Below are 13,739 nucleotides of genomic sequence, written 5' to 3' on the forward strand. Positions count from 1 at the left end.
ATATGCGGAGGAGAAATGTCCCTGGTTAGTGATTAATGGACCAGGAATTCACCCTCTGACTTGGAACAAGGTTGGAAAAAATATTAACAAATTAATCAGAGATGGGGAAAATGTCCCGGATGCCTTTTTTAGTTTTTAATGGTGTGATTAGAGATGTTCTAAAGGAAGCAGAGGGAGATGGGCGTGTTTCACATTTACTAGCCCTTGCAGAGGATTTTCTCTCAAACTCCCCCTGCCTGACACCCAAGGGTCCAGAGGTTTATTGACATCTACCGGTAAGAGCGCTCTCTGTCCTGTCTGTGTCTTTGTCATGTTACTTTTGTTTTGTACCGGTCGATCGATTTGTACTTTGCAGGCTCTCACTGGGGCAGACGTGTCCGGACAGTGAACCTGGCGGCGAAGGGAGACGTCCCAGAGCCCTAAGGCCACCTCAGAGGTGACGATTTGGTTTAGGAGCATCTTTGGGTATCTTCCCCCACAATGGGAGGAAGTGCCACCTTGTATTTTGTCCCAGGAATTTGTCAGAGCCATTTTGTGGGGTTTTTTGTATGTTTTGTTGTGATCATTGTTACTTTACTGTCTCTCCTTCTCTTCCAAGAAAAAAATTTTTTAACTAAATGGAAAAAGGGGAACTGCTGCAGGCCGCAGGAATATATCATAAGAACTCAGCTGGTTATGGCAAAGTCACTACCTGGAGGAATCAGGGAATTCCTCCAGAGGAAGCCAAATCCTAAGGAGTTTTTGGTGTTACTTGGCTTGTTATATATCAGCTGTATTCTGTTATAAAAATCATGTGTGCCTTCATAGTTTTCCCAATTGATTTTTCCCTAAGAAGGGCTAACAATGTGCACTGATCACTCTCTAGACATACACATTCCAGGCATTTGGAGAACAGCCCCAGGAAAGGCTTTCTCTGGAATCAGATATCTCCCCTAGCCATTTTCAAGGACACAAGGAGACACCACCCAGGTGGTCACCCAACTTCCGAGGATTAACAGTGATAACCACCCACAGGCGAGTCTCCTGACTTAAGGTAAATTCCACAAGGAGACATTGCCCAGGTGGTCACCCAATTTCCAAGGACTTACAGTGATAACCACCCACATACAAGTCTCCTGACTTAAGGTAAATTCCACAAGGAGACACCGCCTAGGAGAGGTGGATGTTAAGTAATAGCTTTACACAGTTTAGCTCGGACTCTCCCTTTTATATATCGGGACTTCCAGGGCACAGAAAGAAAAAGAAAAAAGAGAATGGAAGAACTAGATGGGTAAGAACTTGAGAGGAACAAACTGAGATGGGGAAGAACTAGATCGAAGGGCTAAAAGAGAGGACTAGAGGAACGAGATGGAAGATGAGGAAGAGTCAGATGGGGAAGAACAAGATCAGAAAGAGCTAGATGAGAGAGAAGGAGATGGGAGAGGAGCTGATAGGGGAAAGAACTAGATAGATGAGAACCTAGAAGGGTCAGAACTATATGAAGGAATTAAGATAGAACCTAGAGGTAGATAAATATAGAGAAATCAGTCAAGAAAGGAGCTAGACATGAGAGCAGAATAGAAGCTGTGTAGAGAGAGAACTGTCACAGAATAATAAAGTGTATGAACGAAACAAAACAAAACAAAAAAAAAGGTGCATGTCTGACTGACAGGGATGTGGAAGCCCCTGATGTCTGTTTGATCAAGGACAGAGATCCTCGAGTCTGGATTGTTTTTGATGTGATTGAGCCTGGAGGGTTACTCCCCCTAGAGCACGTCAGGCTGTCATTGTTCTTGGAGCTTTGTTGGTTGTCTTGTTGGGGCAAAGTTTTTTTGTGTGCCCTTGGTCTTGTGTGTAATGTGTTAATTGCTCTCATTGTTGACTTGACTGTGACGGACGCTATGGGACAGTTCCCTTCTTCTCTACTAGACCTTTGCCTAGCCCACTGGAAGGATGTGTGAGCCACAATAGAGGGAACTGAGTTCCCCACCCCTACTCCCCGATTGAAGTGAGATAAACAGGTAGCTCCTGCCAGGTGGGGCTTGCATACTGCAGGAGGGGCTTGCTGGCTGTGAATGAGGCCATCCTCTCAGTGCTGATGTTCCAGTTCTTGGATTGTCTGTGTAAATGTTATTTGTTTCTGTCTACTAACCTCCCTTATTTTCCTAGAGGAAGAAGAGGAGAGAGAGGCATAGCAAAGGCCACCTCCCTCCCTCCATAGCTCTCTTGCTATCAGGACTGCAGCCAGCTGGCTGCTCTCAGGAGGGTGGGGGTGCGTGCTCTCGGTACAGGCGGGCAAAGATGGGAGCTTTGGACAGGGCAATGGGGGTTGCCTGCAATTGACAAAAACTGTGTGAACACTAAAGAGAGAATCTGACCCTCCCTTCCTTTACCGTGATAACTTCAAGGTCTCTTCTGCCGGCCAGCCACTTCTCTTGTTAACCCTTCTCTGTCCTGGTATTGCTTAAAAAGAAATGTTAAATTACCAGTTCAAGATACTGGGAAAATTATGCTTTTGTTTCCACAGGAAAAATAAAAATTTACATGGTGTGAAACCTCAATAACCCCCCTTCCTCTATCCCTTACAGACAAAGAGGAGCCTAAACCAGGATTCCTAAGTGTAGATAAGAAGTTAGACCCCTTTTTCCCAGGTGGCTTTATCAGCTACAGAAACTTAGAAAAACACAGAGTCAGAATATATGACCATCTGGCAGAGGCTAAGTGGTCATAAAACATCCCAAACTTCTCGATCTAAGTCTCCAGGTGGCTTCTTTGGGGGTGAACTGGGCATTACAATGGGTTTTGGTCATTTGAGTTCAGTGGGTTACAAATACTTGCCATCATTTAAGAGAATTGGTTTCAAATTATTGTTGGTTAAGATAAAATATAATGTTTTTATAAAAAATGGCTTGAGATATATATATATATATATATATATAAAAAAAATGAAACATGTTTCAGATTTCTTTGTCTTGCTATTCTGCTGTTACATTGAGACTCCAAAGGGTCATAGTTGTAAAAATGTCTGTCTACTCTACAAGTATGAATGAAAAATGTGGCCACATGTATGTTTGTTTTTGAATGTCTGAATTTGTATGTCCTTTGTGTTAAGAAATACAAGTTAATATTAGTCATCTGGCTATTCAGATACTAGTTTAAAACATAAACTGTTCTATGTAATAAAAAACTGAGAAGTATATTTGACTAATATATCTATAGGAGAACAAATTGGCCTGGTTATTGTTACCAAACTTAGAGATATCTTCAAGATTAGCCTAGATTTGTTTGGCTCAGATACATTTAATAGATAATGGTCCTCAAACCTGTACAAGATCTGATGAATATGGCATTTACATTATTTGATAAAAAGCTTACTATAGCAAACAGAGACTCCAAGCTCCCCAGCTCCTAGCAATGACTCCCAAGGTCTCCAAAGAAGATATGGAACAAACAACAAGAAGATGCCACCTGAATTGTGGACAATGCTGTCCTGACACCTGTCCTGCCAACACTATGAAGACTATAGGAGCCTGGGATGATGGCAGTCTGGGTAATAGATAGTCTATGTTGTTTTTTAAATAGACTTAAAAGTCTGCACTCAGGTAAAGTTTATCCTTCTCAGATCTTTGCTCAGCTTAGTAATTGATTGATCAATGGATTAATTAATTAAAGTTAATAAGTCTCTTTAAAAAAGATAAACAGGTTCTAAATATAGACTTACAGATGCTTTTCATTGGGCCAAGGAAATTTCAGTCCAATCTATATTTGGTTCTCTAGACAAAAAAGACACTATGGATTTCAGGGCAAATTGATAATACTACAATTACTAAGACTATGGGTCTAAAAGTTCCAAATAAGTTCATAAGTTTTAACTCCTGTTCCTAGTTTATATCTATCTCAACAGGTTTCCACTTGGCTGACAGATACATCCAAGCATCATTTGCTGGTGACAACCTACTGCAAATGACTATGAGCCCTGAACTTGCTGAAAGCTGATATGGACCAATTCAGCCGATATGCATACCATCTCTTCAGCTGGTCAATAAAACGTTCCCTCTTGTCTTTGACTAACATTCTGGCTTTCCAGGGCCTTGACAACAACGTCCCAATGTCAGCAGGAAGTAATTACAGAAGAGAGAAAACATCGCCCCTGTTTCCCCCCCACTCCAGAATGTTAGCTCAAAAGGGAATTTCTTGTCATAGGGAACCTGAGATAAAGTTCCAAGTTCCTTGAGGATAAGGAACTCTGTCAGCCATCATAAGACTTTTGGCCTTGTGCTTCTGCTAATTACTGTTGGCTCTTATATCACTGATGTCTTAACTAAATGATGATTCATGTCTGGGTACCACTAAACTGAGGATGCTAGAATTCCAATATCCACCTCGGAACCCATGACACACTTGCAGATGGCAAAAACTACATAAGGGGAAGCTCGCTTTGCCACTGATAATGGGAAAACTCTTATGTTCTGGTCCAATTAGTCTCCGATATGGAATTCTTTGAGCAGAGAGGCAGATACACTCGAGAACCTGTGTCTATGACTATTGCCCTCTTGTTAGGTATTGGGGCATCACTGCAGGAATTGGTACAGGAACTACTGCCCTCGTGCAGAGCAACCACCTTATGCAGTTACAAATGGCTATGACTACTGACCTAGAGGCCATAGAAAGATCCATTTCTGCTCTGAAGAAATCTTTAACCTCGCTCTCTGAGGTTGTGTTACAAAACATAAGAGGTCTGGATTTACTATTTTTAAAGGAGGGGAGATTATGTGCAGCCTTGAAGGGAGAATGCTGCTTTTATGCCGACCATACTGGTATTGTCAGGGAATCGATGAAAAAATTAAGGGAAAGGCTGGCTCAAAGAAAAAGGGAGTTTGAAAATCAGCACAGGTGGTTTGACCTTTGGTCCCTGGGCCTTTCAGCGGTTGACTCGGTTTATCAAAAATCAGATTGATTCGGCCTTACCACGACACGTCTCGATTCATTATCACAGAGTAGATTCTGAGGAGGCCGGCCAGGAGCCCCATCAAGGACTCAGATTCAGTGTCCTAAGGCCCTAACATCCCCACGGTCCTGCTAGAGGGTACTCAATGACAGGAATAGTACAGGGCCCACGCCGGAGACAACAGCATACAGAGGTCGCCCGAGACCGGCTCAACACGGCATGCTGCCGAGCGTGGGAAGCCCCCTGTGTAGCCTAAGACAGGGACTCTCTCGGACCACCCCGGTCACATGGATTTAGTCCATTTTTGAGAAAAGAGGGGGAACTGTTGGGGACCGATTCCGGACAGTGGTGTCCTTACTTTATCAAACCTTACAAAGGCAGGAAGTTCCTGGCCTAACCGTGGGCTGTACAACTTCCTGGAATACCTGCTAATCAACCAGCTGCAGGGGCCTGGGACCAAAGCGACCTCACCCTCCCTTAGGAATTTTCCATCCTTCTCTCCATGCTTCCCCTGTTCCCCCTCCCTGCCTGAAGCCCTGTTTATAAGCCTCAACACCCAGTCAATAAACGGAGACCTCGACGCAACTCAGACTGACTTTGTCTTCCTTTACGCGCCTGGTCTCCTTTCTCTCTCGCCCCCATTGATCTTTCAGGAGGTGCCTCCTCGGGTCTCATCAAATAAACTGGCCCGCGGGACCGGGCACATTGAGGTTTTCACTTTCTAGTATTACAGAACTTCAGATCTAGAAAATACTTTAATCTTCTGAAGTCCAAGTTCCTTATTTTAAAAATAAATAAAATTTAGAAAACTAAATCTTGCAGAAACAAAGAAAGTAACTTCAGAGGTCTACTAAACAATAAAGGAAAACATCACACTCAGGTTCCCAGAACCCTGTGTTAATTCCCCCTCACTCATACTGTGGATTCTGGGAGGAGGGAATGCCCTACATGGTAGAGAATTATAAATAATAATTGTGGGATGGAAGGATTGATTTTGTTAAATACAAGCAGAAGTTCATTCTTGCAAATTACCATTTGGGTGATTTTTTAAGATAAGCATTTTTCCATGCATATGGAATGCAAAGGAAATGTAGTCCAGATGAGTGCTGGGTGATGTATAAATGAAGTAGGCCTGGAGAGAAAGCAAAATTAGAACAGTCAGGAGTAAGTCTGAGAACCTGAAACTGAGATGACAAGTTTATCAGAGACCACAGAGTAACTGCTGTAGCTAGAGTTTTCCTGCCTGGCCCTCAGTCAGGACAAATCTCTCTCACCCACCAGTCCCACAGCCACTCAGACCTGACCAAGTAAACACAGAGACTTATATTGGTTACAAACTGTATGGCCGTGGCAGGCTTCTTGCTAACTGTTCTTACAGCTTAAATTAATCCATTTCTATAAATCTATACCTTGCCACATGGCTCGTGGCTTATTGGCATCTTCACATGCTGTTTCTCATCGTGGCGGCTGGCAGTGTCTCTCTGACTCAGCCTTCCACTTCCCAGCTTTATTCTCCTCCTTGTCCCGCCTATTCTTCCTGCCTGGCCACTGGCCAATCAGTGATTTATTTATTGACCAATCAGCAACACACTTGACATACAGACCATCCCACAGCAAACTTCTTTCTAGTTACAGGCTGATCACAGAAGGATGGACAGGAGCCTATGACCCAGCATACATTTCTTTGGCATGGCTATCATGCAATTAGACTTGACTGTTCTGAAACAAGCTGAGCCTCTAGAAGCTGCTTAGGCTTGATCCCCATGGCTTGCTCAGCCTGCTCTCTAATAGCACCCAGGACAACCCCCCCAGGGGTGGCATTGCACACAGTGAGCTGCACCTTCCCACATGAAACATCAAGAAAATGCACCACAGATTTTCCCACAGGCCAAAATTGTAGTGGAACTTTCTCAAATGAGATTCCCTTTCCACAAATGACTCCAGCTTCTGTCAAGTTGACACCAAAGTACTCATTACAGCTAGAGAGAACTTCTGTGGATACCTGTGGGGAAAGAACATGGATGTTCCCAGAGGAAATAACAAAGATTAAAATTATTAAAGAAAGCTTCTACTCAGTTGCATATAAATGTAGGCAAAGATGGCATGCATGGATCTGTTTATGGGTCTGTGTGTCTGTATGTGTGTCTGTGTGTGCATGTGTATGTGTGTGACAATAATACCCTGAAAATCCATATTGTTTGCTTCCTTACTCACCCAAGCTAGCAAAGCCTAGAGAAATGTCATAATACTCAGAATAACTGAAAAACATTGGCTAATTCATAGCATATTGCTAATCCAGCCAATAAATCACAAATGCTTTAATAGACATTTTCTATGTTGAGAGAGCATCTTTCTTGTGAGTCTTGGGTGAAATAAGACATCTTGTGCTTTACCTACTATATTTAGATCTACTCCCAAAGACTCTCATCCATGTTGGAAGTCCTACTGTTTTTTAAATAATCTTAATATATACCTCTCAGATTTCATCTCAAAACAAAATTCTCCTGTACTTTAGAGGCTTAACAATGAACTACTATTTGGGAAGCAAACAATACCCATAATACACACTCCTTAGCAAATCTACTTTAGTGAAGAAGAATTTAAACAACAGCCAAGCCTTTGCCTTGGGAAATGGAGCAGAGTCAAGTCCAGCTCCGTTGGTGTTTTCATCCTTTCTCAAAATGCCCACATTTTTGTAGGTGATGCAAGAGCTCACACTTTTAAGTGTTAACAATAGTGTTTAATCTGTGAGAATTTCCAGTCAAAGCAATAGACATTTTTTACATTATCAGAAAGAGGACATACCCATAATGCACTATACTGTAAAATAAAAATTACTGTCGCAAGAGAAGAGTCATGCAAGAACTAATACGAATACAGGATCAGTCTCAGTGCAGTTCTGTAAGGAGCCCCCATTTGAAATGGCATTTGAACAATTCAGTGGGTTCTAATAGGGACAACACTGACCCTGCCTTTTAGGCTCCTGGAGCAATCTAGGAAATTGTTCAGAGCAGGAATTGTTCATGAACATGCTTCTTCTATTTAGGAATGGAGAGAAGTGGAAATATTGGAATAAAAGATATGGGGAAGAACGAGATGTGTTCTCAATGGTGAGCTTTCATTTCCTGATGTGTCCTCTTCAACTTTCCATCCAACACCATCTGCATCACCACAAGGTCCACCCCAGCTGGACACTCTTCCATGCTCTTCCTTTTCCGTCAGCTAGTTTTGTGTTTTTTTCCTGAGTTTGGTCAGAGAAGGGAGACATGGCTGGAGAATGGAGAGCAAGTCAGCATGCCCAGGCCCCTCTCACTCCCTGGAGCATAAGGGCTGCTGGCTGTGCTGCCACAAGCATAGGTCTGTGGGAAAGAGCACCCTCTGCAGTCACTTCTCCCCAGGAAGCCTTGGCTGTGGTGACAGTTCCCTCCAAGGAAGTTCAACTCTTTGGTTCTTGGAGCACCACCTCCTCACATTGTCCTCTGAGCCCCAAAGGTGCTGGTGATTTCTAGCTGGCTGACCTATTTGCCTTCTCGTCCTTCTCATAGTTTAGTAGCTAAATGTCTATAATTTCCTCACATAAGTTACTGAGGCTGCTTCCCAGCTTCATCTTTCTTGCCTTTCCCTACACTGCTAAATGGTTGCTTTTGTTATCCTCAATTATCTTTTAGTGCCTCGAGGTCATATCCCATCAGCTTCATCTCTTTTAATCATGTTATGCTATCTCTTCAAAATATTATTAAACATCAATTATGTGTAGAAACTCCACTGATAAATCCCTGATTGTGAAAAAGACTATATCCAAGTCTGTGCCTTGTGCTGAACAACTGATATATAGTGTAATAATTTAAAGACATGGCTACTAAAGACATCACATAGAGAGCCACAAGGTGATTCATTGAGCAAAGGCACCTGCCACTCATGGCACCACAGGAAAAGCATAGTGGCAGGAGCAGGAAACTGCCTAGTCATGTCACATCTACACTCAGGAAGTTGAGAAGGAATAGGAAGTGAGCCCAGGCTGAAAACAAAACTCAAAACACAACCCTCACAGTCTTCAGAACCACCCCCACCCCACCCCCAGTGACATAATGTGTAGCCAGGGTTATCTCCTGGTCCTGCCTGGCCCACAGTTAGGACAAATCTCTCTCACCTGCCAATCCTGCAGCTGCTCAAACCCAAATAAACACATAGATGCTTACATTATTTATAAACTGTATGGCTGTGTGGCTCAGGCTTCTTGCTATCTAGTTCTTATATCTTAAATTAACCCATTTCTATAAATCTATACCTTGCCACATGGCTTGTGACTTACCGGTACTTTACATCCTGCTCTTCATGGTGGCGGCTGGCAGCATCTCCTGACTCAGCCTTCCACCTCCCAGAATTCTCCTCTCTGCTTGTCCCTCCTACACTATACTTCCTGCCTGGCTACTGGCCAATCAGCATTTTATTTATCAATCAATAAGAGCAACACATTCACAGCATCCCCAGAATACTGTAAGGCTCCTAAAGGCCACAATCTTTCCAGACAGCACCAAAGCTAGGGACCAAGTGTTGAAACATTTAAGCCCATGGGGTCTGCTTATATTCAAACCACATCTCACCTTGCACTAGCAACCTAGCAAGTTCTCAGGCCTTGGCATTCAGAATGAGAGTCACATCCTTCATTTACTGATCCTGAAACACAAGAAAAGCCCCCAGTCATCCATCATGCAGATGCCTACAGAAAAATGCACCTTCATAATTATGTGCACAATTCATCTAGTGTAATCTCTTTTTTTCATTTTTTATTAAGATAATTTTTTTCATTTTACACACCAATCAGAGATACCCCTCTTTCCTCCTCCTGCCCCCTCCAATCTCCCCCTGCCAACCTACCCCTCTTTCCCCCACACATACAAGAAGGCAAGGCCTCCCAGGGGGAGGCACATCCAGTAAAGACTAATGTAATATATATATATATATATATATATATATATATATTATATATCAATCAATCTTGTTTTTCTGAAGAACCCTGACAAGTAGCCCATTCTAAGAAGTGTAGACTTAGAACAGTATAACTGAAAAGAATCCATTACAAAACTTTGTTTCAAGTGTTTGCAGGAAACAAGGGTATATTCTCATTTTTATAGCAATTTGTTCTAGTAGCAAATTTTCAAACTACTAGTTTTTATCCAATAAACCTAAAGTAATTATAAATTAAAACTGAGGTAACACGACCATTGAAACATAATTTTTCTCCTGTTTCATAATGACTTTTCAAATTATGCTCACGTATAGTTGGCTTCAAAACTTTGTTATCCAAATTTTGTAACTGGGAAATCACATTTATAAAAAAACATGAGGCATAAGCCCTGTCAAATGTTGGAGATTGTATTTCCGTTCTTCATGAAATCTTCAGGTTGATGGACACCTGATAAAGTAGTAATGTGTCTGAAAAATACGTTTTTGTTTTGCACCAGAATAACTAAATATTACACCAGATGTGGTGTTTTTCAACACTTTCCCATAATCAACACCAAAAGTAAATGTTCTTCTCTGTAAATAATTCACATGTTACATAACATAATGGTTTCAAATGTTTTGTCAAGCTACAAAGCTCCACAGGCTTTTTACAATGAATGTGTCACCTCCCCTTTCCTTTATTCTCCCTAGCCCCTCCTGCATCCTCTCCTGTCATTTCTCCTCACAGAGTGATGGTCCATTTTTTTCTTTTTTTTATTGTTACATACGTTTTTATTCAAATCTCAGAAGCAGCTCTTCTGCATCTCTCCACATTGTAGAGCATTGGCCACTAGGGGGCAGACATGACCAAGACATTTCATATGTTTCTAACGATGCTTTAAATTTTAACCTATTTGAAATAGTGCTTTTTTGTAGTCAGATATATATAAAATAAATAAAAGCCCTGACATTTATTTGATAATTCAGCTTTTAATCTTTCTTTATGAGTTATCAAATGTTATCTTTGTTCTCAATTATAATCAAATTAAATTTACAATAAAGGACATGGCACATTGTGAGTTTGTTATTATCCAAGACTGGCAGTAGCTGTGAGTACCTTAGTCTGTATTTTTGATTTCAGATACTGATAGTCTTGTATGGTATATTTATTAATAGTTTCATTTTAGAACAAATCTTTGAAAAAGTACTGTAAGATGGGTGTCTTAGTTAGGGATTTTGTTGCTGTGAGAAGACACCATGACCAAGATAACTCTTATAAAAGAAAGCATTTAGTTGGGGCTGACTTACAGGTTCAGAGGTTTAGTCCGTTATCATCATGGTGGGGAGCATGGCAGCTGGGTAAGCAGACAAGATGTTGGGGAAGGAACCGAGAGTTCTACGTCTGGATTGGCAAGCAGCAGGAAGAGAAGGACACTGGGCCTCGATTGAACACTTAAGACCTCAAAGCCCACCCCCAGTGACACACTTTGTCTAACAAGGCCACACTTCCTAATAGTGCCACTCCCTATGAGCCTATGGGGGCCATTTTCATTCAAAGCACCACAGTAAGGAAATGTGCATTTTTTTCATTTTTTATTTTATTAATTTATTTTCCTGCTGGGGTCCAGCCTCAGCTCAGGTTAGGGTCCTGAGACGGGGAAGGTGCATCAGTGTGAGGAAGAAATCTGACCACCAGGTGGGTTGCACTCCAGTGCCGCTAAATAGCTCAAGCAGTCGTTATTTGTACTTTTAACAGAGTTTTTTCTACCAGGTTTACGCGCACAGCTTTATTATCAGCTACTATTTTTTACTTTTAAAAAATACATCATATTTTAAGAAATGCATTGTAATCATTATTAAAGCACCCATTGTTCTTCTTTATGTGTCCCCAAATACATTTTCCCACCCCCTACATAACCTTATTCAACATTTTTGCAGGCTTAACTAAATATCAAGCCAGACACATCCTGTTCTTATAGCACCCATGTTATCTGGCAGCTACTTTCGGTTAAAAAGTTAAAAAAGTAATAGACCTGTAGAAGACTTTAAGAACAACAATATCCAAACTCAAACAATTCTTTCATTTCTGCAAAATATGTTTTTGTACAGTTCCCTTTTCTACAAGAAAGTCCCATGTCTCAATCTCTCTGTAAAAGTCAGACTTTGATAAGACACTCTTTTCCCATCCTACGATAGCACACTTCTTTATGCTTGGTTTCCAGGGAACTTATCCTCAACAGTTCGCCCTATGTGTACTTCTGAGACTTTTTCCCTATTCTGTGTATGCATGCCTTACTCTCCTTCCCAGAACTGTAAGACATAGTTAATGTTCCAAGTGTTGAGTCCGAAAAGTCCCAGGATTAGGAGTTGTTAGAAATTTCAGGTAAGAAGTTTGAGAAGCATTAGTCCCCTGCTGAATTTTAAGGGAAAGTATTCAAGAAAGAACAGAATTTCCAGGGAAATTATAGCTGTTGCATGTGTGACTGACAAAATAAAACTAAAAACCACAGAAACCATCAACAATATAAGGAGAGAGAAAAAGCCTGCTGTCCTGGGGTCTACTGGTCCTTGCTAAGTGAGAATCCATTTCCATGGGCGTCTTGCCCAGAGTAAACGGGTTGGACATGTAGCTATCTGCTGACCTGAGACTGGGCTGCATGGCTCCCGACTTTCCCTCTGACAACTTCCTGAACGTATCTAGGACATTCTGCTACCGTCACCTTCACTCTCACTTCTTTCCCATCCCTAGTTCCTTCCTCATTCATATCCTTCTGTTTGGTTTTTTGTTGGTTGTTTGTTTGTTTCTTTTTGTGACACATTGAGTTTAACCAGGGCTGTCTGTGTGACCATACATTGCTGTTGTTCAGTGTGGCGTGGTGACTTCATCAGAAACTACATACCTGAGACAGTGTCTGTGGCTTCACCAGAATCCATCAGTAGCTCATAGCATGAAGGAACGGGGCCAGACATACCCCATAGGCCCCATGATTTCTTGTTTACAGGCTCATTCTGTGCAGTTCCATTCTTGGCAGCTACAGTCACTGTGTGATCATGACTGCGTAGCTTTGTCACACCCACAGGACAATATTTCACAGATCTAATCCCTGTATCCCAGCTCTTACCTTCTTCCTTCCCAGAGACTGAGAAGGGTACAAAGAATGTCCTCTGAGGAGCACCCCACTATCACTTATTCTCAGTACCTTGAGTAACAAGGTGCCATTACATTTATAGCCTTCCATTGTGAAGAGAATTTTCTCTGGTTAAAACTGAGATAAACCTTTTTCTATGTGTACAAAGGTAAATATGTATAAGGTAGCTTGGCACTGTGTCGATGTAGTTAAACAATATTAAAATTACTTCCTAGGACACAAGACTTGCTCAGCTATAGGTTTTGACCAAATTTACAGTACTAAGCATGGGTTCCCTCTTATGGAGCAGGCCTCAACACCAATCATGATCTTGGTTACCCCCACACCAGTCATGCCACTATTACACCAAACACCTTGCCTGACAGGTTGGTCAGGCAAGACCAACATAAAAGAATGCAACACACCTTTGCATTATTAAACAAATATTCCACAGCATAAACAAATGTAACACATCTTGAAATGAAATTCTACAACAAAAATATGTATTATTTTTCCTGTGAGAAAGTAAAATAAATCTAAATTTTCTTTGATATTGAAATGGAAATGAAAGAATAAGAAAGAAAATGCGCTGGGCGGTGGTGGTGCACGCCTTTAATCCCAGCACTCGGGAGGCAGAGCCAGGTGGATCTCTGTGAGTTCGAGGCCAGCCTGGACTACCAAGTGAGTTCCAGGAAAGGCGCAAAGCTACACAGAGAAACCCTGTCTCGAAAAACCGA

The sequence above is a fragment of the Peromyscus eremicus genome, chromosome 6 (genome assembly GCF_949786415.1).
Source record: "Peromyscus eremicus chromosome 6, PerEre_H2_v1, whole genome shotgun sequence".
Lineage (NCBI taxonomy): Eukaryota > Metazoa > Chordata > Mammalia > Rodentia > Cricetidae > Peromyscus > Peromyscus eremicus.